Raw genomic sequence first — 21,082 nt, forward strand, 5'->3', positions numbered from 1 at the left:
CCTCCCGGGTTCACGCCATTCTCCTGCCTCAGCCTCCCAAGTAGCTGGGACTACAGGCGCCCGCCACCACACCCAGCTAATTTTTTGTATTTTTAGTAGAGACGGGGTTTCACCATGTTAGCCAGGATAGTCAGTCTATTATTATTTTTAATCCAGGAAGAAGGAAGAGGGAAGAGTCCATGGCTCTAATTTGCAGCTCTGAATTTCCAGGGATATAACCTACCAAATCCAGCCACCAGGCTCTTCCGTCTGTCATGAAATCTCTTGTTTTATTTTCAACTGGCTTGCGGCAGCTGACTGTGCCTCCTCTCTTCCAAGCTCTGAGATGCCCCTTTTCCCTGAATGACTGTCTTAATCCCATCCAAATACTCAAAGAGGAGGGTGGAGAGGTCTCAGAGAAGCTAATTTTTCCCTTAAATGGAAAAACGGGTGGGGTTGGAGCTGTTGTTCTTTCTGAAGCTTGCTTCTGCTAGACTTTGGCATTGTCCTCCCAGTGAAAAGGTTTTAAGTTATAAAAGCCAGCTCAGCAGAGCCCCACCCACATGAATAAAACATTCGTGCAGAAACATAGCCTCTTGTTTTCTTCTCAGTTAGAAATCTATGCATATACTTCACTCTCCCCAGGATATACATAGATAAGTAAGAGGGGATCTATTATGGCAGTTGGCTCATGCAAACAGAGAGGTCATGAAGTCCCAGAGTGTGGTGTCTGTGGGCTGCAGCTGGAGAACCAGGAAAGCCAGTGGTATAATTCAATCTGAGTCTGAAGGCCTGAGAACCTGGAGCTTTAATGTCCAAGGGCAGGAGAAGATGGATATCCCACTTCCAGAAAGAAGAGCAAGTTTGCCCTTCCTCTGCCTTTGTGTTCTATCCAGGTTCTCAACGATGGGAAGATGCTCATTCACACAGGTGAGGGTGATCTTTACTCAGTTTGATTCAAATGCTAATCTCTTCTAGAAACGCCCTCACAGACACATCCAGACATGATGCCAGCTATCTGGGCATCCCTATGTCCAGTCAAGTTTAACACATAAAATTAACCACCACATGGTGTAAGGTAAGGGTCCAATTTTATTATCTTGAATGTGGATATCCAATATTCCCAACATCATTTGTTGAAAAAAACTGTCTTTCTCCATTGAATGGTACCCTTGTTGAAAACAGCTATATATTTTTAGCAAAACAATAAACATATTCTCAATGCCATATCACAATATGATACCACGATGTACACTAGGGATACAATTGATACGCTTTGACCCATAAACAAATTGGGGTGGATATGTTGCTGGATACAAAATATACAATCACTTGATATTTACTTCATAAAAGAATATGAGCTTGTCCACATGGTGTTATGTTGTACAAAGTGCCTTATACATTTAAAAATAACCCAGTCATCGGCCGGGCGCAGTGACTCACGCCTGTAATCCCAGCACTTTGGGAGGCCAAGGCCGGTGGATCGGATCACGTGAGGTCAGGAGTTTGAGACCAGCCTGGCCAATATGGTGAAACCCCGTCTCCACAAAAAATACACAAATTAGACAGGTGTGGTGGCATATGCCTGTAATGCCAGCTACTTGGGAGACTGAGGCAGAAGAATCACTTGAACCCAGGAGGCAGAGGCTACAGTGAACCAAGATTGCGCCACTGCACTCCAGCCTGGGTGACAGAGCAAGACTCCCTCTCAAAAATAAATAAATAAATAAATAAATAAATACCCAGTCATTTCATTACAACTATCTAGCGTCCATGTTATATAAATAGCGCAAATTCATGAGAAGCACATAACCAATGAAATATCCTAGTGCAAGCATATTTTTAGGAAATTATAGAAACCTCTGATTTAGCAATATATATATAGAAGAATCCTATTAGAATATCAAACCAGCTGGGCGTGGTGGTTTACACCTGTAATCCCAACACTTTGGGAGGCCGATGCGGGCGGACCACCTGAAGTCAGGAGTTCGAGACCAGCCTGGTGGTAGGCGCCTGTCATCCCAGTTACTCAGGAGGCTGAGGAGGGACAATCACTTGAACCCGGGAGGCAGAGGTTGCAGTGAGCTGAGATCACATCACTGAACTCCAGTCTGGGTGAGAGCAAGAGTCTGTCTCAAAAAAAAAAAAAAAAAAAAAAAGAATATCAAACTATACACATCTTGAAGTCTAATTCCTTGAAAATTATGGCTTAAAAAGCCTACTTGGCTGGGCCTAGTGCTCACGCCTGTAATCCCAGCACTTTGGGAGGCTGAGGCAGGTGTATCACCTCAGGTCAGGAGTTCGAGACCAACCTGACCAATATGGAGAAACCCCATCTCTACTAAAAATACAAAAATTAACTGGGTGTGGTGGTGCACACCTGTAATCCCAGCTACTCAGGAGGCTGAGGCAGGAGAATTGCTTGAACCCAGGAGGCGGAGGTTGCAGTGAGCCGAGATCGTGTCACTGTACTTCAGACTGAGCGACAGAGCGAGACTCCATGCCAAAAAAAAAAAAAAATGCTTACGCAGATGAGCATTGCAGAAACTATACAGTTGGCTAAAGGAAACACCAAATTGATAATAATGAAGTTAAACTAATAATTGACATGTTAAAGGAAAGACTAAGCCAACCTAATACCTAACGAACTGTCTGATAAAGTGCTGATAACAAACCTATCTTTGTTGATAACAAACCTATCTAACTAGAAAGTTGAGGAATCCCAAGGATGTAGGTATTTGCGTAGTGGGAGCTTTACATAGTTACCAGTAGCTCAACTTTTCTTTTTTTTTTTTGAGATGGTGTCTCGCTCTGTCGCCCAGACTAGAGTGCAATGGCACCATCTCAGCTCACTGTAACCTCCGCCTCCTAGGTTCAAGCAATTCTCCTGCCTCAGCCTCCTGAGTAGCTGGGACTACAGGCGCCCACCACCATGCCTGGCTAATTTTTCTATTTTTAGTAGAGATGAGGTTTCACTCCTGCATTTGTTCTTAAGAACCACGGAAAGGACTTCCAATTTGGAATCAGTGGGCTGCCCCTTGGGAGGTGCAGTCGGAGAACATAAAGCTAACCCTGAGAAGGATGAGGGAGGTGCTTCCTCCAAGGTTTTGAAATCTGAGTGTACAATGTGAGGAGAGGGAGTAGAGGATGTAAGAGGAGAGGGAGGGATGGCTCCACAGATCCTTTGAGAGAGAGGAAAGTGACCTACATTTTCTCAGCAAAAGCAGAGCTATCTTCAGCCAAGTTGGAAAGACTGTGAGGACCAGGACAGTTTGAGATTTATAAAGTGCTCTTTAAAATTTTAAAATTTTTAAAATTTGTATTATTTATTTATTTATTAAAATAAAATTTAAAATTTAAAAATTTAAAAAGCATTTTTGGCTGTTGAGGAATTTTCTGCTGAGTTAAAGACAAGGGAATATTTACATTTAAATAACAACACAAGAAATATTAAGGCAGGGCACACTGGCTCACACCTGTAATTCCTGCATTTATGGGAGGCCAAGGCAGGAGGTTTGCTTGAGCCAAGAGCTTGAGACCAGCATGGACAGCATAGCAAGACCTCGCTCTACAAAAAAATGTTTAAAAAATATCAGCCAGGCCGGGCGCGGTGGCTCAAGTCTGTAATCCCAGCACTTTGGGAGGCCGAGACGGGTGGATCACGAGGTCAGGAGTTCAAGACCAGCCTGACCAACATGGTGGAATCCCCCATCTCTACTAAAAATACAAAAATTAGCTGGGCATGGTGGCGTGCGCCTATAATCCCAGCTACTTGGAAGGCTGAGACAGGAGAATTGCTTGAACCCAGGAGGTGGAGATTGCAGTGAGCCGAGATCATACCACTGCACTCCAGCCTGGGCAACAGAGCAAGACTCCATCTCAAAAAAGATATCTATATATCTATATATCTATATATATATATTATATATATATATATATATATATATATATATATAAGCCAGATATGGTAAAGCAAGCCTGTAGTCCCAGGTACTCTGGAGGCTGAGGCAGGAGGCAGAAGGATCACTTGAGCCCAGGAGTTCCAGGTTGCAGTGAGCCATGATCTCACCACTGCACTCCAGCCTGGGCAACAGAGCAAGATCCTGTGAAAGAAAGAAAGAGAGAAAGAGAGACAGAGAGAGAGAGAGAGAGAAAGGAAGAAAGAAAGAGAAAGAAAGAGAAAGAAAGAAAGAGAGAAAGAGAGAGAAAATGAGAACGAGAAAGAGAAAGAAGTACTATACTTTTACATGTATATAGTCCTTAGTCCTTATCCTTTCTTTTTCTTTCTTTCTTTTTTTTTTTTTTTTTGAGACGGAGTCTCGCTCTGTCGCCCAGGCTGGAGTGCAGTGGTGTGATCTCAGGTCACTGCAACCTCCGCCTCCCGGGTTAAATGATTCTCCTGCCTCAGCCTCCTGAGTAGCTGGGACTACAGATGCCCGCCACCATGCCTGGCTAATTTTTTGTATTTTTAGTAGAGACGGGGTTTCACCACGTTGGTCAGGATTGTCTCGATCTCTTGACCTCGTGATCCACCCACCTCAGCCTCCCAAAGTGGGGGGTTACAGGCGTGAGCCACTGTACCCGGCCCTATCCTTTCTTAAATACTTTTACATAGCTCATCTCAGGATTGACAGACCTTGATAGTGCCTTAAATCCTGGCGAGAGAGAATTCCCAAGAGGGTATAGTAGAATGGAATGGTCAGAACATTTCTGAAAAAAAAAAGACCAGATAAGACTGCAACCAGGCATGGTGGTTCATGCCTGTAATACCAGCACTTTGGGAGAACGAGGCGGGAGGATCACTTTAATCCCAGGAGTTCAAGGCTGTGGTGAGCTATGATCACACCACTGTGCTCCAGCCTGGGTGACAGAGTCAGACTCTGTCTCTAAAAAAATAAAAATAAGGCCAAAGCGGGCAGATCACCTGAGTTCAGGAGTTCGAGACCAGCCTGACCAACATGAAGAAACCCTGTCTCTACTAAAAATACAAAATTAGCCAGGTGTGGTAGCACATGCCCATAATCGCAGCTACTCAGGAGGCTGAGGCAGGAGAATCGCTTGAACCTGGAAGGCAGAGGTTGCGGTGAGCTGAGATCATAGCATTGCACTCCAGCCTGGATGACAAGAGCGAAACTCTGTCTCAAAAAATAAAAATAAAAATAAACATAAAAAAATAAAAATAAAAATAGTACAGGGTGGCCGGGCGCGGTGGCTCAAGCCTGTAATCCCAGCACTTTGGGAGGCCGAGGTGGGTGGATCACGAGGTCAGGAGATCGAGACTATCCTGGCTAACATGGTGAAACCCCGTCTCTACTAAAAATACAAAAAACTAGCCGGGCGTGGTGGCGGGCGCCTGTAGTCTCAGCTACTTGGGAGGCTGAGGCGGGAGAATGGCGTGAACCCGGGAGGCGGAGCTTGCAGTGAGCCGAGATCACGCCACTTCACTCCAGCCTGGGAGACACAGCGAGACTCCGTCTCAAAAAAAAAAAAAAAAAAAAAAAAAAAAATAGTACAGGGTGCAGTGGCTCATGCCTGTAATCTCAGCACTTTGGGAGGCCAAGGTGGGTGGATCACCTGAGGCCAGGAGTTCAAGACTAGCCTTCCCAACATGGTGAAACCCTGTCTCTACTAAAAATACAAAAATTAGCCAGGTGTGGTGGCAGGCCCCTGTAATCCCAGCTACTTGGGAGGCTTAGGTGGGAGAATTGCTTGAACCCAGGAGGTAGAGGCTGCAGTGAGCCGAGATCAAGCCACTGCACTCCAGCCTGTGGGTGACAGAGTGAGACCTCGTCAAAAAATAATAATAATATGGCCGGGCGCGGTGGCTCAAGCCTGTAATCCCAGCACTTTGGGAGGCCGAGACGGGCGGATCACGAGGTCAGGAGATCGAGACCATCCTGGCTAACCCGGTGAAACCCCGTCTCTAGTAAAAAAATACAAAAAAATAGCCGGGCGAGGTGGCGGGTGCCTGTAGTCCCAGCTACTCGGGAGGCTGAGGCAGGAGAATGGCGTAAACCCAGGAGGCGGAGCTTGCAGTGAGCCGAGATCCGGCCACTGCACTGCAGTCTCGGGGACAGAGCAAGACTCCGTCTCAAAAAAAAAATAAAAAAATAAAAAAATAATAATAAATAATAATAAATAAAAATAAACATAAACAAATGTCTCATTTAAGTGTACTCTGTTACCTAATATATTAGAAAGTCTTATCTTAAAGTTTTGTTGTCTTGAAGATTTTGTGTGGGGTCATAATTAAAATAAATCTTCCAGCTCCTAAGTAAGTTCATCCTAAGTAAGTTACCTCCTATTGTTCAGGTAAGATAATTTTGAAGTCAACAGATTGTTGCTCTCTTACCTGACACAGCTGGGATCAGTAATTAGAATGTCAATTCGAAAAAGTAGATTAAAGCTGAACATCAAAAAGTGACATATGAATGCCATAGTTTGTCTTAAATTTTTTTCATTTTTCATTTTTAATTAATTAATTTTTTTTAGAGACAGGGTCTCGCTTTGTTACCCAGGCTGCAGTGCAGTGGTGCAAACATGGCTCACTGCAGTCTCAACCTTCTGGGCTGAAGTGATCCTCCCACCTCAGGCTCCTGAGTAGCTGGGACCACAGGTGTGTGCCACCACGCCTGGCTAATTTTTGATTTTTTCATAGAGAAGGGGTGTTGCCATGCTGCCCGGGCTGGTCTCAAACTCCTGGGCTCACAGGATCCTTCAGCCTCAGCCTCCAAAAGTGTTGAGATTACAGGCATGAGCCATCCCACCTAGCCAACAATTTTTTTTTCCAAAGCAACATCATTTTGAGTCTTTTAACAATTAACTTGATTTTTATAGAAACACCTTTTGTTTGTTTGTTTGTTTGGGACTTAGTCTCAGTATGAGTCCCAGGCTAGAGTGCAATGGTGCGATTGCAGCTCACTATAACCTCTGCCTCCCGGGTTCAAACGATTCTCCTGCTTCAGCTTCCTGAGTAGCTGGGATTACAGGTGCATGCCACCACGCCTGGCTAATTTTTCTGTTTTTAGTAGAGACAAGATTTCATCATGTTGGCCAGGCTGGTCTCAAACTCCTGACCTCGTGATCCACCCACCTCACCTCCCAAAGTGCTAGGATTACAGGCATCAGCCACCAAGTCCAGCCTAGAAACACCTTTCTGTTAGGGGTCATCATATTTTATTTTATTTTATTTGTGTGGTTTTTGTTTGTTTGTTTTTATGGGAGGGTTTCACTCTGTAGCCCAGGCTGGAATGCAGTGGCACAATCTCAGCTCATTGCAACCTCCACCTCCCAGGTTCAAGTGATTCTCCTGCCTCAGCCTCCTGAGAAGTTGGGATTACAGGCATGCACCACCATGCCCAGCTAATTTAGTGTTTTTAGTAGAGACGAGGTTTCACCGTGTTGACCAGGCTGGTCTCAAACTCCTTACCTCGAGTGATCCGCGTACCTCGGCCTCCCAGAGTGTTGGGATTATAGGCATGAGCCGCTGAGCCGCCGCGCCTGGCAGTATGGCTATTTATTAAAAGAGAGAAAGAGAAAATAACAAGCGTTGGCAAGGATGTGGAGAAATTGGAGCCCGCATGCATTGCTGGCGGGAATGTCACAAAGAGGAAGAGGACTTTCTACAGTACAGTCATTCAGTACCAATTCCTCCTCTTGAGAACAGGCGGGAATCAAGGAACTGTAGGGAAAGAGTGACTCTCTGAAAGTGACTCATGAGTTACTCACAGACATTTGGCACATTGACATCAAACACCTGCAATAATGTTCTTATAGTATGTAATCTCTCATATTCTCTAATTTCAAACCCTTAGCCCTGAGGGTTTCTTTTTCTTTTTTTTTTTGAAATGGAGTCTTGCTCTGTTGCCCAGGCTGGAGTGCAGTGGCGCGATCTCGGCTCACTGCAAGCTCTGCCTCCTGGGTTCACTCCATTCTCCTGCCTCAGCCTCCCGAGTAGCTGGGACTACAGGCACACCCCACCACACCCGGCTAATTTTTTTGTATTTTCAGTAGAGACGGGGTTTCACCATGTTAGCCAGAATGGTCTCGATCTCCTGACCTTGTGATCCGCCCGCCTCGGCCTCCCAAAGTGCTGGGATTACAGAAGTGAGCCACCGTGCCCGGCCAACCCTGAGGGTTTCTAAGAAAATCCTGGGTATCACTATAAACTCTATGAACAGTGGCAGTTTCCACCGCATTGTTGCATCTGGTCAGCTATATCACATGACATGTACCTTCCAAATACTTGGGAAGCTAGTTCTGAGTAACTTTGTCTTTTAACTTGGCTTTGCCCTTTGGCAATAGCAATCCCCAGAGTACCCTTGAATATTAACACTGGCAGGCTTACTGGTCACAAACAAGATTTAAATTGGGAAGGGCAACTATTGTTCACACATTAACTAACAGCATTTTCCCCACCTGTCATACACCCTTCAGCCTCCTGCCCTATACACAAAGGGAACTCATAGGCTTGAATCCAATGATGTTGAATAAAAGCATTTAAACAGGTATAAATCATCTTTAGGCCCATTCACTTGCAGACTTTTTGCTTTAGAACCACTCATAGGGGAAAAGGGGACAAAATGGTTATATCTACCATCTTAGATGTGGGATTTGGCTTAAACTCATACACACACACACACACACACACACACACACACACACAGGCTTGGGTTTCAAATATGGCTCATGAAACCAATAGTTGTAAGATTTTTGTTTCTCCAGAGCTTTGTGAATGTTTTCCAAAGATCACTAGAACACTACAGGCAGTTCCCAATTTATGAAAGGATTGTATTCTTAAATTTACATTTTCTTTGGCTGGGCGTGGTGGCTCATGCCTGTAATCCCAGCACTTTGGGAGGCTGAGGTAGGTGGATGACCTGAGATCAGGAGTTCGACTACAGCCTGGCCAACATGGTGAAACCTCATCTCTACTAAAAATACAAAAATTAGCCGGGTGTGGTGGCTCACACCTGTAATCTCAGCTACTCAGGAGGCTGAGGCAGGAGAATCACTTGAACGCAGGAGACAGAAGTTGCAGTGAGCCGAGATCACACTCCTGCACTCCAGCCCAGGTGAGGGAGTGAGACGGTGTCTCAAAAACAAAACAAACCAAAACCAAAAACAAAAACAAAAACAAACCCCAAAAAAACAACAACAAAATTACTTAAAAAAACAAACACTGGGAACATACTTTTGTTCAAACATGTATACAGTAAAACTTAGAAATTGAGGGCCAAGCACGGTGGCTCACACCTGTAATCCCAGCACTTGGGAGGCCAAGGAGTTCGAGACCAGCCTGGCCAACATAGTGAAACCCTGTCTCTACTAAAAATACAAAAAATTAGCCAGGCGTGGTGGCGGGCGCCTGTAATCCCAGCTACTTGGGAGGCTGAGGCAGGAGAATCACTTGAACCCGGGAGGCAGAGGTTGCAGTGAGCTGAGATCGTGCCATTGCACTCCAGCCCAGGCAACAGTGCAAAACTCCGTCTCAGAAAAAAACAAACAAGCAAAACAAAACAAAACAAAAAAACCATTGATATATACCAGCCTGGGCAACATGGAAACCCTATCTCTTAAAAAAAAAAAAAAAATTAGCTGGGCGTGGTAACTTGCTCCTGTGGTCCCAGGTGCCCAGCTGCCCAGCTGCTCCAGAGTCTGAGGCTGGAGGGCTGCTTGAGCCTGGGAAGCAGAGGATGCAGTGAGTTGAGATCACATGACTGCACTCCAGCTTGGGAGACAGAGCAAGAACCTGTCCGGGCACAGTGGTTCACACTTGTAATCCCAATACTTTGGGAGGCCGAGGTGGGTGGATCACTTGAGGCTAGGAATTCGACACCAGCCTGACCAATATGGTGAAACCCCGTCACTACTAAAAATACAAAAATTAGCCCGGCATGGTGGCACATGCCTATGATCCCAGCTACTCGGGAGGCTGAGGCAGGAGAGTCACTTGAACTCTGGAGGAGGAGGTTGCAGTGAGGCGAGATCTCGCCAGTGCACTCCAGCCTGTGCCACAGAGAGAGACTCCATCTCAAAAAAGAAAGAAAAAAATTGAGGTAAAATGCATGTATAATATATGTACAGTAAAAGGCACTAGTTTTAAATACTTAGCTTGATGGATTTTAAAATATGTATATATCCTGGTAAGCAATGAACCAGATGAAGGTATAGTACCCAGAAAGCTCCCTCATGCTCCTTCCCAGCCAATAAACATCTCTCACAGGTAACCCCTATTCTGAATTCTATCATCAGAGGTTGGAGTTTTAAAATAACTTTTTTTTTTTTCCCCAAGACTGAGTCTTGCTCTGTTGCGCAGGTTGAAGTGCAATGGTGCAATCTCGGCTCACTGCAACCTCTGCCTACCAGGTTCAAGTAATTCTTTTGCCAGCCTCCCGAGTAGCTGAGATTACAGGTGCGTGCCACCATGCCCGGCTGATTTTTCTATTTTTTAGTAGAGACGAGGTTTCACTTTGTTGGCCAGGCTGGTCTTGAACTCCTGACATCGTGATCCACCTGCCTCGGCCTTCCAAAGTGCTGGGATTACAGGCATGAACCACCGCACCTGACTAAAATAACTATTTTAAAACAAAATAAATCAAATGTAGTTTTATTTATTTATTTATTTATTTATTTGAGACAGGGTCTCACTCTGTTGCCCAGGCTGGAGGGAAGTGGCACAATCACGGCTCACTGCAACCTCAACCTCTTGAGCTCAAGTGAACCTCCCACTTCAGCCCCTCAAGCAGCTGGGACTACAGGCGCATGCAACCACACACAGCTAACTTTTTTTTTTTTTGTAGAGACAGAATCTTCTTACTTTGCCCAGGCTGGTCTTGAACTCCTGGCCTCAAGCAACCCGCCCACCTCAGCCTCCCAAAGTGCTGGGATTAAGGGCATGAGCCACCACCTGATGAGTGTTAAAATATAAACAAAACCTATTTGATCTAGCAAAATCTTTTTATTTAAGATTAACTCAGTTTATTGTTTTAATAAGATGACTCAATGTCTTTCATAAATATGGACATTTATAAATGTGTTCATTGTGCATGTCAAATGCTTGGGTAAAAAAAGTAGAAAAATAGGAAAATAAGGAAAAAGAAAACAAATTAAGTGAACAAACAAAAAAATAAATGTTTTTATTTGAACATAGAAGATGGAGTTTATTTTTCTCAATGTCTTTTTTTTTTTTTTTTTTTTTTTTTTGAGACGGAGTCTCACGCTGTTGCCCAGGCTGGAGTGCAGTGGCGCGATCTCGGCTCACTGCAAGCTCCGCCTCCCGGGTTCCCGCCATTCTCCTGCCTCAGCCTCCTGAGTAGCTGGGACTACAGGCGCCCGCCACCGCGCCCGGCTAATTTTTTGTATTTTTAGTAGAGACGGGGTTTCACTGTGGTCTCGATCTCCTGACCTTGTGATCCGCCCGCCTCGGCCTCCCAAAGTGCTGGGATTACAGGCTTGAGCCACCGCGCCCGGCCTTTTTTTTTTTTTTTGAGACAGGGTCTCCTCTGTCTGTTGCCCAGGCTGGAGTGCAGTGCTGCGATCTCAGCTCACTGCAACTTCTGCCTCCCAGGCTCAAGTGATCTTCCTACCTCAGCCTCCCAAGTAGCTGGGACTATAAGCACACGCCACCACGCCTGGCTAATTTTTGTATTTTTTGTAGAGACAGAGTTTTACCATGTTGCCCAGGCTGGTCTCGGACTCCTGAGATCAAGTGATCTGCCTGTCTCAGCCTCCCCAAGGGCTGGGAATACAGGCATGAGTCACGGTGGCCCACCTAAAATTTAATTATTTTTAAAGACAGCATATATATGCCAGAAAAGTAGGATCCTGAAGTAATAGAAAAATACTTCAAATGCTCCAAATAGCATTTGAAGCACAAGTTACTTGATTAACATATAAATTTATAATGCTTAAACATATTTTCCTTAATATGAGGTATTAAAACATATCTTTAATCATTCAATAGGTTTCTTATATAAAGAGAATGTTTTAAAATACATATTCAATAATTATTTGCTTAATAACTCATATTGTGTTTAAAACACTAATAAAATACTTTGTAATTGATATATAACAGGCACATGTTAAGTGCACAAGGATGCATCTCAAGGATAGAGTTCTACCATGTTTCATATGTATACATCCCGTAGCTGGGCATGGTGGCATGCACCTGTGGTCTCAGCTACTTGGGAGGCTGAGGCAGGAGGATCACTTGAGCCCAGGAGGTTGAGGCTGCAGTGAACCATAATGGCACCACTACACTCCCAGCCTGCACAAAAGAGTGAGACACCCCTCTCAAAAAATAAAAATAAAAAAGTATGCATCCATGTGACTTCCATCCAAAGCAGTATAGAGCCCTAGAGGCTCCGTCATGCAGCTTCCCAGTTCATACTTGCTCTTCCAAAGCAACCTCTATTCTGACGCAAATCGCTATCACTTAATTTTACCTATATGGGGTTTTATATAAATGGAACACTTTCTCTTTTTTCATTGTTTTTGTTTTTGTTTTTCTGAGACAGTCTGGCTGTGTCGCCCAGGCTGGAGTGCGGTGGCACAATCTTGGCTCACTGCAACCTTAAACTACTGGGCTCAAGTGATCCTCTTGCCTCAGCCTCCCCAGTAGCTAGGACTCCCCAGTAGCTCCCCAGTAGTTCAGCCTCCACAGTAGCAGACAAGGCGCCACCACACCCAGCTAATTATTTTATTTTATTTTTGTAGAGACAGGGTCTGGCTATGTTGCTCAGGCTGGTTTCAAACTCTTGGTCTCAAGCAATCTTCCTCCCTTGCCTCCCAAAGCATTGGGATTACAGGTGTGAGCCACTGAGCCCAGCCAAAATGCATTTGTCTAGCTTTTGTTCTAACCAGATTATGTTTAAGACAAAACATGATGTCATAGTTTACATTTAACTGCAGTTCATTCTTTTTTATTGCTCTGTAGTATTCCACAATGTGGCTTTACCAGAATTTATTTATCCTTTCTACCACTCTGCTATTGATGGACATCTGGCTTATTGCCCATTTGGGGTTATCATGAGTATAGCTACTATGAACATTCTTGTGTATGTATTTTGGCAAACAATTGTACTCATTTTAATGAGAAGTACAGGTGTATAAGAGCATATAATAGGAAGATTTTTTAATTTTTGAGACAGCGTCTTGCTTTGTCACCCAGGATGGAGTGCAGTGGCATGAATGGCTCATCACAGCCTCAACCTCCTGGGCTCAAGCGATCCTCCACCTCAGATCCCCAGGTAGCTGAGACTACACGTGTGTCCATCATGTCTGGCTAATTTCTTGTTGTTGTTGACAGGGGGTTTCACCATGTTGTGCAGGCTGTTCTTGAGCTCCTGAGCTCAAGTGATCTGCCTGCCTCAGCCTTCCAAAGTGCTGAGATTACAGCCTCTCCTAAACTGGAGAGGCTGAGAAATTACTGTACTGCAATGCTTTTGGGGTGATAACGTTTTCTGAATCTCAAAGCTGGAGGCCAGAAACACATCTTCTGTATCTATGACATCAGGGGGGACCCTTTCTGCCTTTCCTCTCAGCCCTGGAAGCTTTCAATTTGGGGATGTTCTGGCAGTGGCTGTCATTTATATATCTGACCCATTCATAAATGAATAAGATAATCCCCACCTACACTCATAGTTAGGACAACTAGTATTCTGTAGGAGATATTGGTTATTCTTTTTGGCTGTCAGCATAGAAATCCCGTCATCCTTTTGGGGAGTTCCCTACTGATGAAGCCGATGGGAAGCCCCGCCTAGTAACTGAAGCTATAGAGGCCCTTGCTCCCTGAGCCTCCCTTGCAACCGGAGCATGGCACCTGACCTCCATCCCACCAAGCCATGTCTCACATTGGATCACTCGGAAGCTGAGTCCTGGGGGCTTCCAGGATCCGAGGGAGACAGGAGGCTTGGTGAAGCACTTGGCATACTGGGTAGCAGGAGCAGGGGAGCTGTTTTCATCAGAGGGCCTTTTAGGTATGATTTTGGACATTGCACCTGCTGCATAGTCCCCAACTCAGAACTCCAGCTCTCCCAGCAATTCTGTAAGCTCTATGATGTGTGTTAATAAATTCCTCTTGCCTGGATGCAGCGACTCAGGCCTGTAATCCCAGCACTTTGGGAGTCCGAGGCTGGCAGATCACTTGAGGCCAGGAGTTCAAGAGCAGCCTGGCCAACATGGTGAAACCCCGTCTCTATTAAAAATACAAAAATTAACCGGACATGGTGGCACACGCCTGTGGTCCCAGCTACTTGGGAGGCTGAAGGAAGAGAATCGCTTGGACCTGGGAGGCAAAGGCTGCAGTGAGCCAAGATCGCACCACTGCACTCCAGCCTGGGTGACAGAGTGAGAGACTCTGTCTCAAAAGATAAATAAATAAATAAATACATTCCTTTTTCTTTTTTTTTTGAGACGGAGTCTCGCTCTGTTTTCCAGGCTGGAGTGCAGTGGCGCGATCTCTGCTCACTGCAAGCTCCGCCTCCCGGGTTCACGCCATTCTCCTGCCTCAGCCTCCCCAGTAGCTGGGACTGCAGGCGCCCACCACCACGCCCAGCTAATTTTTTGTATTTTTTAGTAGAGACGGGGTTTCACCATGTTAGCCAGGATGGTCTCTATCTGACCTCGTGATCCGCCCGCCTCGGCGTCCCAAAGTGCTGGGATTACAGGCATGAGTCACTGCGCCCAGCTTTACATTCCTCTTCTTAAATCAACCAACTTTGGTTTCTGTGGTTTAGAACTAAGAACCTCAACAGATAAATCCTCCTACCCAAATTTCCCCATAACTGATTATTACAGATATTTATTGTTTATTGATAGCATAAAAGGGTGCTTTGTGCAAAAAGATCAACACCTTGTATACCACTTACAATTCAAACTGTCTTGGTAAATGCCTATTATGGGTGTAATATCTTGCAATAACTTCAGTTCCTCCATAACCTTTAAGTGGTGGGGTTATCTATTAAACAAATTACAGGGTAAATAGAATTAAGTTTTTAAATACATGCCTGGAGGTAGAGTGCCTGATAAGCTACTTATATTTGGGGGACTTTAAAGAAGAAAGTAAGGTGTCAATTATTTATTTATTTATTTATTTATTTGCCACGGGGGTCTCACTCTGCTGCCCAGGCTGCAGTTCACTGGCACCATCTCAGCTCACTGCCACCTCTGCCTCCTGTGCTCAAGCAATCCTACCCCCTCAGCCTCATATGCCAGCCTCATATGCCACAGACATATGCCACATGCCTGGCTAATTTTCGTATTTTTGGTAGAGATGGGGTTTCAGCATGTGCCACCACACTCCACTGTTTTTTAGTTTTTAGAAGAAATGAGGTCTCCTTATTGTTGCCCAGGCTGGTCATGAACTCCTGAGCTCAAGTGATCCTCCTGCCTCAGCCTCTCAAAGTGTCATAACACGCTTACAGGTGTGAGCCACGGAGTCTGGGTGGTGCCAAATCTTTATTCTGTTTCCCAGCCTTCTCCTCTTTCCTCTTTTCATGCTGGCATATGAAGTTGTGGCTGTGGTCAAGTGAATCAATTGAAATGGGAATGTCATGTGAACGTGTGAATGCCATCATGGATCTAGTAGACTGTACCGGTATGTACAAACATCCAAAGAAGGCCCGATGATGTGATAAACACTCAGGCCATCAGTTATTAATAATGAAGCATACTTCTGTTAATGAAAATGTATCAGTAACATTAGCAAAACAGAAACTGTAAAGCTAAATGTAGGGAATTTCATTGAGTTTTATGGTTTACAGTATGATTTGAGATACTTTTATCTCATGTGATTCCGTTGCATGGAAGAGTTAAGTGACTTACCTGAGGCCACACAGCTTGAACCTAGACCTATCTCCCATTCCCTCCTCTTTCCACCATACAGTATGAACATCATAACTAAAGCAATGATAATACAATGGAATGAAATAAATAGAAAACAAAGACTCAGAATTCAGAAAAATCACATGATCTAGTTTTAGCCAAGGAGAATAAAAACAGAATACAAAATTAGTTTTAGTAATTCTTAATTAAAACACAAAACACAATGTACTATACAATTTCACTTTTGTAAATGCCAAAACTCACTCTTTAAGTGTATTAATGTTTGTATAAATGTAAACATGTTGTTAGAGTTTGGGTGTTTATCCCCCCAAACCTTAGCTGAAATTTCATCCCCAATGTTGGGGATGGGGCCTAACGGGAGGTGTGCGGGTCATGGGGCAGATTCACCATGAGTAGATTCATGCCCTCCCTGGGAAGGGGAAGATTGAGTTCTTGCTCTGTGGGTTCCCTAGAGAGCTGGTTGTTTAAACAAGCCTGGCACCTCCCCCTTGCTCTCTTGCTTCCTCTTACCATGTGGACTCTCCACACCAGCTCCCCTTTACCTTCTGCCGTGAGTGGAGGCAGCCTGAGGCCTCATCACACACAGATGTTGGCGCCATGCTTCTTGTGCAGCCTGCAAAGCTGTGAACCAAATAAACCTCTTTTCTTCATAAATTACCAAGCCTCAGGCATTCCTTTATGGCAACACAAAGCAGACTAAAACAAATGAGGAAGATAAGAATGAAAGGATGTGCTCCAATATGTTAACAGTGACTATTTCTGGGGGGTGAAATTATGGACAATTTTATTTGAGTGTGCTTGGGAGGAGAAGATTAATTCATCTTTGGCCCAGTATGGTGGTACATGCCTGTAATCCCAGCACTTTGGAAGGCTGAGGCAGGGGAATTGCTTTAGTTCAGTCATTTGAGACAAGCCTGGGCAACATAGCGAGACCTTGTCTCTATAAAAAATACAAAATAGGGCCGGCAACGGTGGCTCACGCCTGTAATCCCAGCACTCTGGGAGGCCGAGGTGGGTGGATTAACTGAGGTCAGGAGTTTGAGACCAGCCTGACCAACATGGTGAAACCCTGTCTCTACTAAAAATACAAAAATTAGCTAGGTATGGTGGCAGGCACCTGTAATCCCAGCTACTCAGGAGGCTGAGGCAGGAGAATCACTTGAACCCGGGAGGCAGAGGTTGCACTGCAGCTGGACAACAGAGTAAGACTCCGTCTCAAAAAAAAAAAAAAAAAAAAAATAGGGCCAGGTGCAGTGGCTCATGCCTTAATCCCAGCACTTTGGGATGCTGAAGAGGATGGATCACATGAGGTCAGGAGTTCAAGACCAGCCTGGCCAACACGGAGAAACCTTGTCTCTACTAAAAATACAAAAATTAGCTGGGTGTGGTGGTGCATGCCTGTAATCTCAGCTATTTGGGAGGCTGACACAGAAGAACCACTTGAACCTGGGAGGCGGAGGTTGCAGTGACCCGAGATCGCACTACTGCCCTCCAGCATGGGTGACAGAGGGAGACTCCACCTTAAAAACAAACAAACAAACAAACAAATACAATATAATTAGCCAGGTGTAGTGGTGCACACCTGTGGTCCCAGCTACTTGAGAGACTGAGGTGGGAGGACTGCTTGAACCCAGTAGGCAGAGACTGTAGTGAGCTGAAATTGCACCTCTGCCCTCCAGCCTGGGCAACAGAGTGAGCCTCTGTCTCAAAAATAAAACAAAACAAAACCCAAAAACTTCGTTTTCTAAACCTTCCTTTTAAAAAATTTTTATTATTTTAAAAAATTTATTTATTATTCTAGAGGTAAGGTCTTGCTGTCACCCAGACTGGAGTGCAGTGGTATGATCATAGCTCACTGCAGCCTTGAACTCCTGAGCTCAAATGATCCTCCTGCCTCAGCCTCCCAAGTAGCTGGAACTATAGGTGTGTGCCACCACACCAAGCTAACTAAAAATTTTTTTTTGTAGAGACAGAGTCTCAATATGTTGCTCAGGCTGGTCTCAAACTTTTGGCTTCAAGTGATCCGCCCACCTAGGCCTTCCAAAGTGCTGGGATTACAGGTGTGAGCCAGAGCCACTGTTTCCAGCCTATTTTCTCAATTTTCCCTTCCTTCCTTTCCCTCCCTCCCTCCCTCCCTCCCTCCCTTCCTTCCTTCCTTCTTCCTTCCTTCCTTCCTTCCCTCCCTCCTTCCTTCCTTTTCCCTTTCCTTTTTCTTTCTTTCTCCTTCCTTTCCTTCCTTTCTCTTTCTTTTCTCTTTTCTCTTCCTCTTTCTTTCTCTCTCTCTCCCCTCCCTCTCTCCCCTTCCTTTTTTCTTTCTTTCCTTTCTCCTTCCTTCCTTTTTCTTTCTTTCCTTTCTTTCTCCTTCCTTCCTTTTCTTTTTCTTTCTTCTTTCTCCTTCCTTCCTCTTTCTTTTCTTTCTTTCCTTTCTCTTTCTCTTTCTTTTCTTCTTTCTCTCTCTCTCTCTCACCTCCCTCTCTCTCCTTCCTTCCTTCCTTTATGCAGAGTCTTACTGTGTCACCCAGGCTGCAGTGCAGTGGCATGATCTCGGCTAACTGCAACCTTTACCTCCTGGGTTCAAGCAATTCTCATGCCTCAACCTCTCAAGTAGCTGAGATTACAGGCATGCGCCACCACACCAGGCTAATTTTTGTACTTTTTTTTTTTTTTGAGACAGAGTCTTGCTCTGTCACCCAGGTTGGGGTGCAGTGGCATGATCTCAGCTCACTGCAACCTCCACCTCTGGGGTTCAAGTTGTTCTCGTGCCTCAGCCTCCCGAATAGCTGGGACTACACTGTGCGACAACACGCCCAGCTAATTTTTGTATTTTCAATAGAGATGGAGTTTCACCACGTTGGCCAGGATGGTCTCAAACTCCCGGCTTCAAGTGATCCATCCACCTTAGCCTCCTAAAGGGCTGGGGTTACAGGCATGACCCACTGCCCCTGACCTGATCAATTTTCTATAATAAATATATTACCTATATACTTTTTAAAAAAGCTTTTTGTAACTTATTATTCAAAACAATAGTCACTTTGAGAGTCTATAGCCACCTTATTATTTAACACAATGGAAATATATTTTGAGTATCTAGCCACCAGTTATTGAGCAAGGACCTTTGTGGTGTTTTACATTATTTAATTTTCACAACAATTTCATCAGGTATTATTATCGCCACGTCACAGTTAAGGAGGCTGATGGTTGGAGATGTTAATTTGTCAAGGTCACATAGTAAGAAATGGAGTCTTGGTTGTGATGAGCTCAGAAGTTCACCTTCTCCTTCTGCGGGGCTAAACCATCCCTCCTACCTTCTGCCTACCCCCAGTTTGTCTGTCTATTATAGGACAGGTGGTCTATTACATGCTGGAGCAGATCTGTCATAACCTCCTTTAAAAACCCATTGAAAGCAGCCGGGCACGGTGGTTCACGCCTGTAATCCCAGCACTTTGGGAGGCCAAGGCAGGCAGATCACTTGAGGTCAGGAGTTCAAGACCAGCCTGGCCAGCACGGCGAAACCCTGTCTCTACTAAAAATACAAAATTGGCTGGGCACGGTGGCATGCGCCTGTAATCCCAGCTACTCAGGAGGCTGAGGCAGGAGAATCACTTGAACCCAGGAGGTAGAGGTTGTGGTGAGTGGAGATAGCACCACTACACTCCAGCCTGGGCAACAGAGCAAGACTCCATATCAAAACAATAACAATAAAAATCCCCAAAAAACCCATTGAAAGCATTAAAGTAGACAATTTTAAAGTGATTTTACAGCCAGGTGTGGTGGCTCATGTCTGTAATCCCAGCACTTTGGGAGGCCAAGGTGAGTGGATCACTTGAGGTCAGGAGTTCAAGATCAGCCTGGCCAACATGGCAAAACCGCATCTCTATTAAAAATACGAAAATTAGCTGGGCGTGGTGGTGCGTGTCTGTAGTCCTCACTACTCAGGAGGCTGAGGTGGGAGGGTCACTTGAACTCAGAAGGTGGAGGTTGCAGTGAGCCAAGATCATGCCATTGCACTCCAGCCTGGGTGACAGAGCAACACTTCATCTCAAAAATAAAATAAAATGTCTAAAGCCATTTTTGTAAACAAATAAAGTAATTATACACATCACAAAGGTCTGGGAAGGTATACTCCAAACAGTGTATACTGCCAGGGAGCAGAATTGACACTGGTGGGACATTTGTTTTCTATTTTCTAAGCTTTTATACTCATTTTTTTTTTTTTTTTTTTTTTTTTGAGACGGAGTCTCGCTCTGTCGCCCAGGCTGGAGTGCAGTGGCCGGATCTCAGCTCACTGCAAGCTTCGCCTCCTGGGTTCACGCCATTCTCCTGCCTCAGCCTCCCGAGTAGCTGGGACCACAGGCGCCCGCCACCTCGCCTGGCTAATTTTTTGTATTTTTTAGTAGAGACGGGGTTTCACCGTGTTAGCCAGCATGGTCTCGATCTCCTGACCTCGTGATCCGCCCATCTCGGCCTCCCAAAGTGCTGGGATTACAGGCTTGAGCCACTGCGCCCGGCCTATACTCATTATTTTTAAAAATTATAATAGTTAAAAAAAATGAAGGTTAGAAAAAATTGTAGACTTTTCCTGTGTTGTATCTTTCAAACTTCGATGCATCTCAATATCAGAAACAATTTCTGATATGTATTTCATTAGCATCCCCAAAGTCTCCACCTGTTTCACTGATTTCTGTATCTTTAATGCTAACACATCTGGCACAATAAAAGCATTTGACACGTAACTGGCAAATACTTTTTTCAAGTTTTAGATTTACTGACATATCCTCATGTTAATTTTCAAATTAGAATACATGTTAAAATAATATGGAAGGGCTGGGTGCGGTGGTTCACACCTGTAATCCCAGCACTCTGAAAGGCTGAGGCAGGGGGACTGCTTTGGGAGGCCGAGACGGGCAGATCACTTGAGGTCAGGAGTTCAAGAACAGCCTGGCCAACATAAGATGAAACCCCGTCTCTACTAAAAATATAGAATTTAGCTGGGTGTGGCAGTGGGTGCCTGTAATCCCAGCTACTTGGGAGGCTGAGGCAGGAGAATCGCTTGAACCAAGGAGGCAGAGGTTGCAGTGAGCTGATCACACTACTGTACTCCAGCCAGGGTGACAGAGTGAGATTCCATCTCAAAAAATAAAAGAAAAAATCATATGGAAGAAAGAAAATGTACAGGGAAGTACTTTTCCTTCTGAATCTTGTAACTTGCCAAAGGTAGCTATTGTGGCCTCTCAAAAAGATAATGCTGAAGTTCCTA

The sequence above is a fragment of the Macaca thibetana genome, chromosome 6 (assembly GCF_024542745.1).
Source record: "Macaca thibetana thibetana isolate TM-01 chromosome 6, ASM2454274v1, whole genome shotgun sequence".
Taxonomy (NCBI): Eukaryota; Metazoa; Chordata; class Mammalia; order Primates; family Cercopithecidae; genus Macaca; species Macaca thibetana.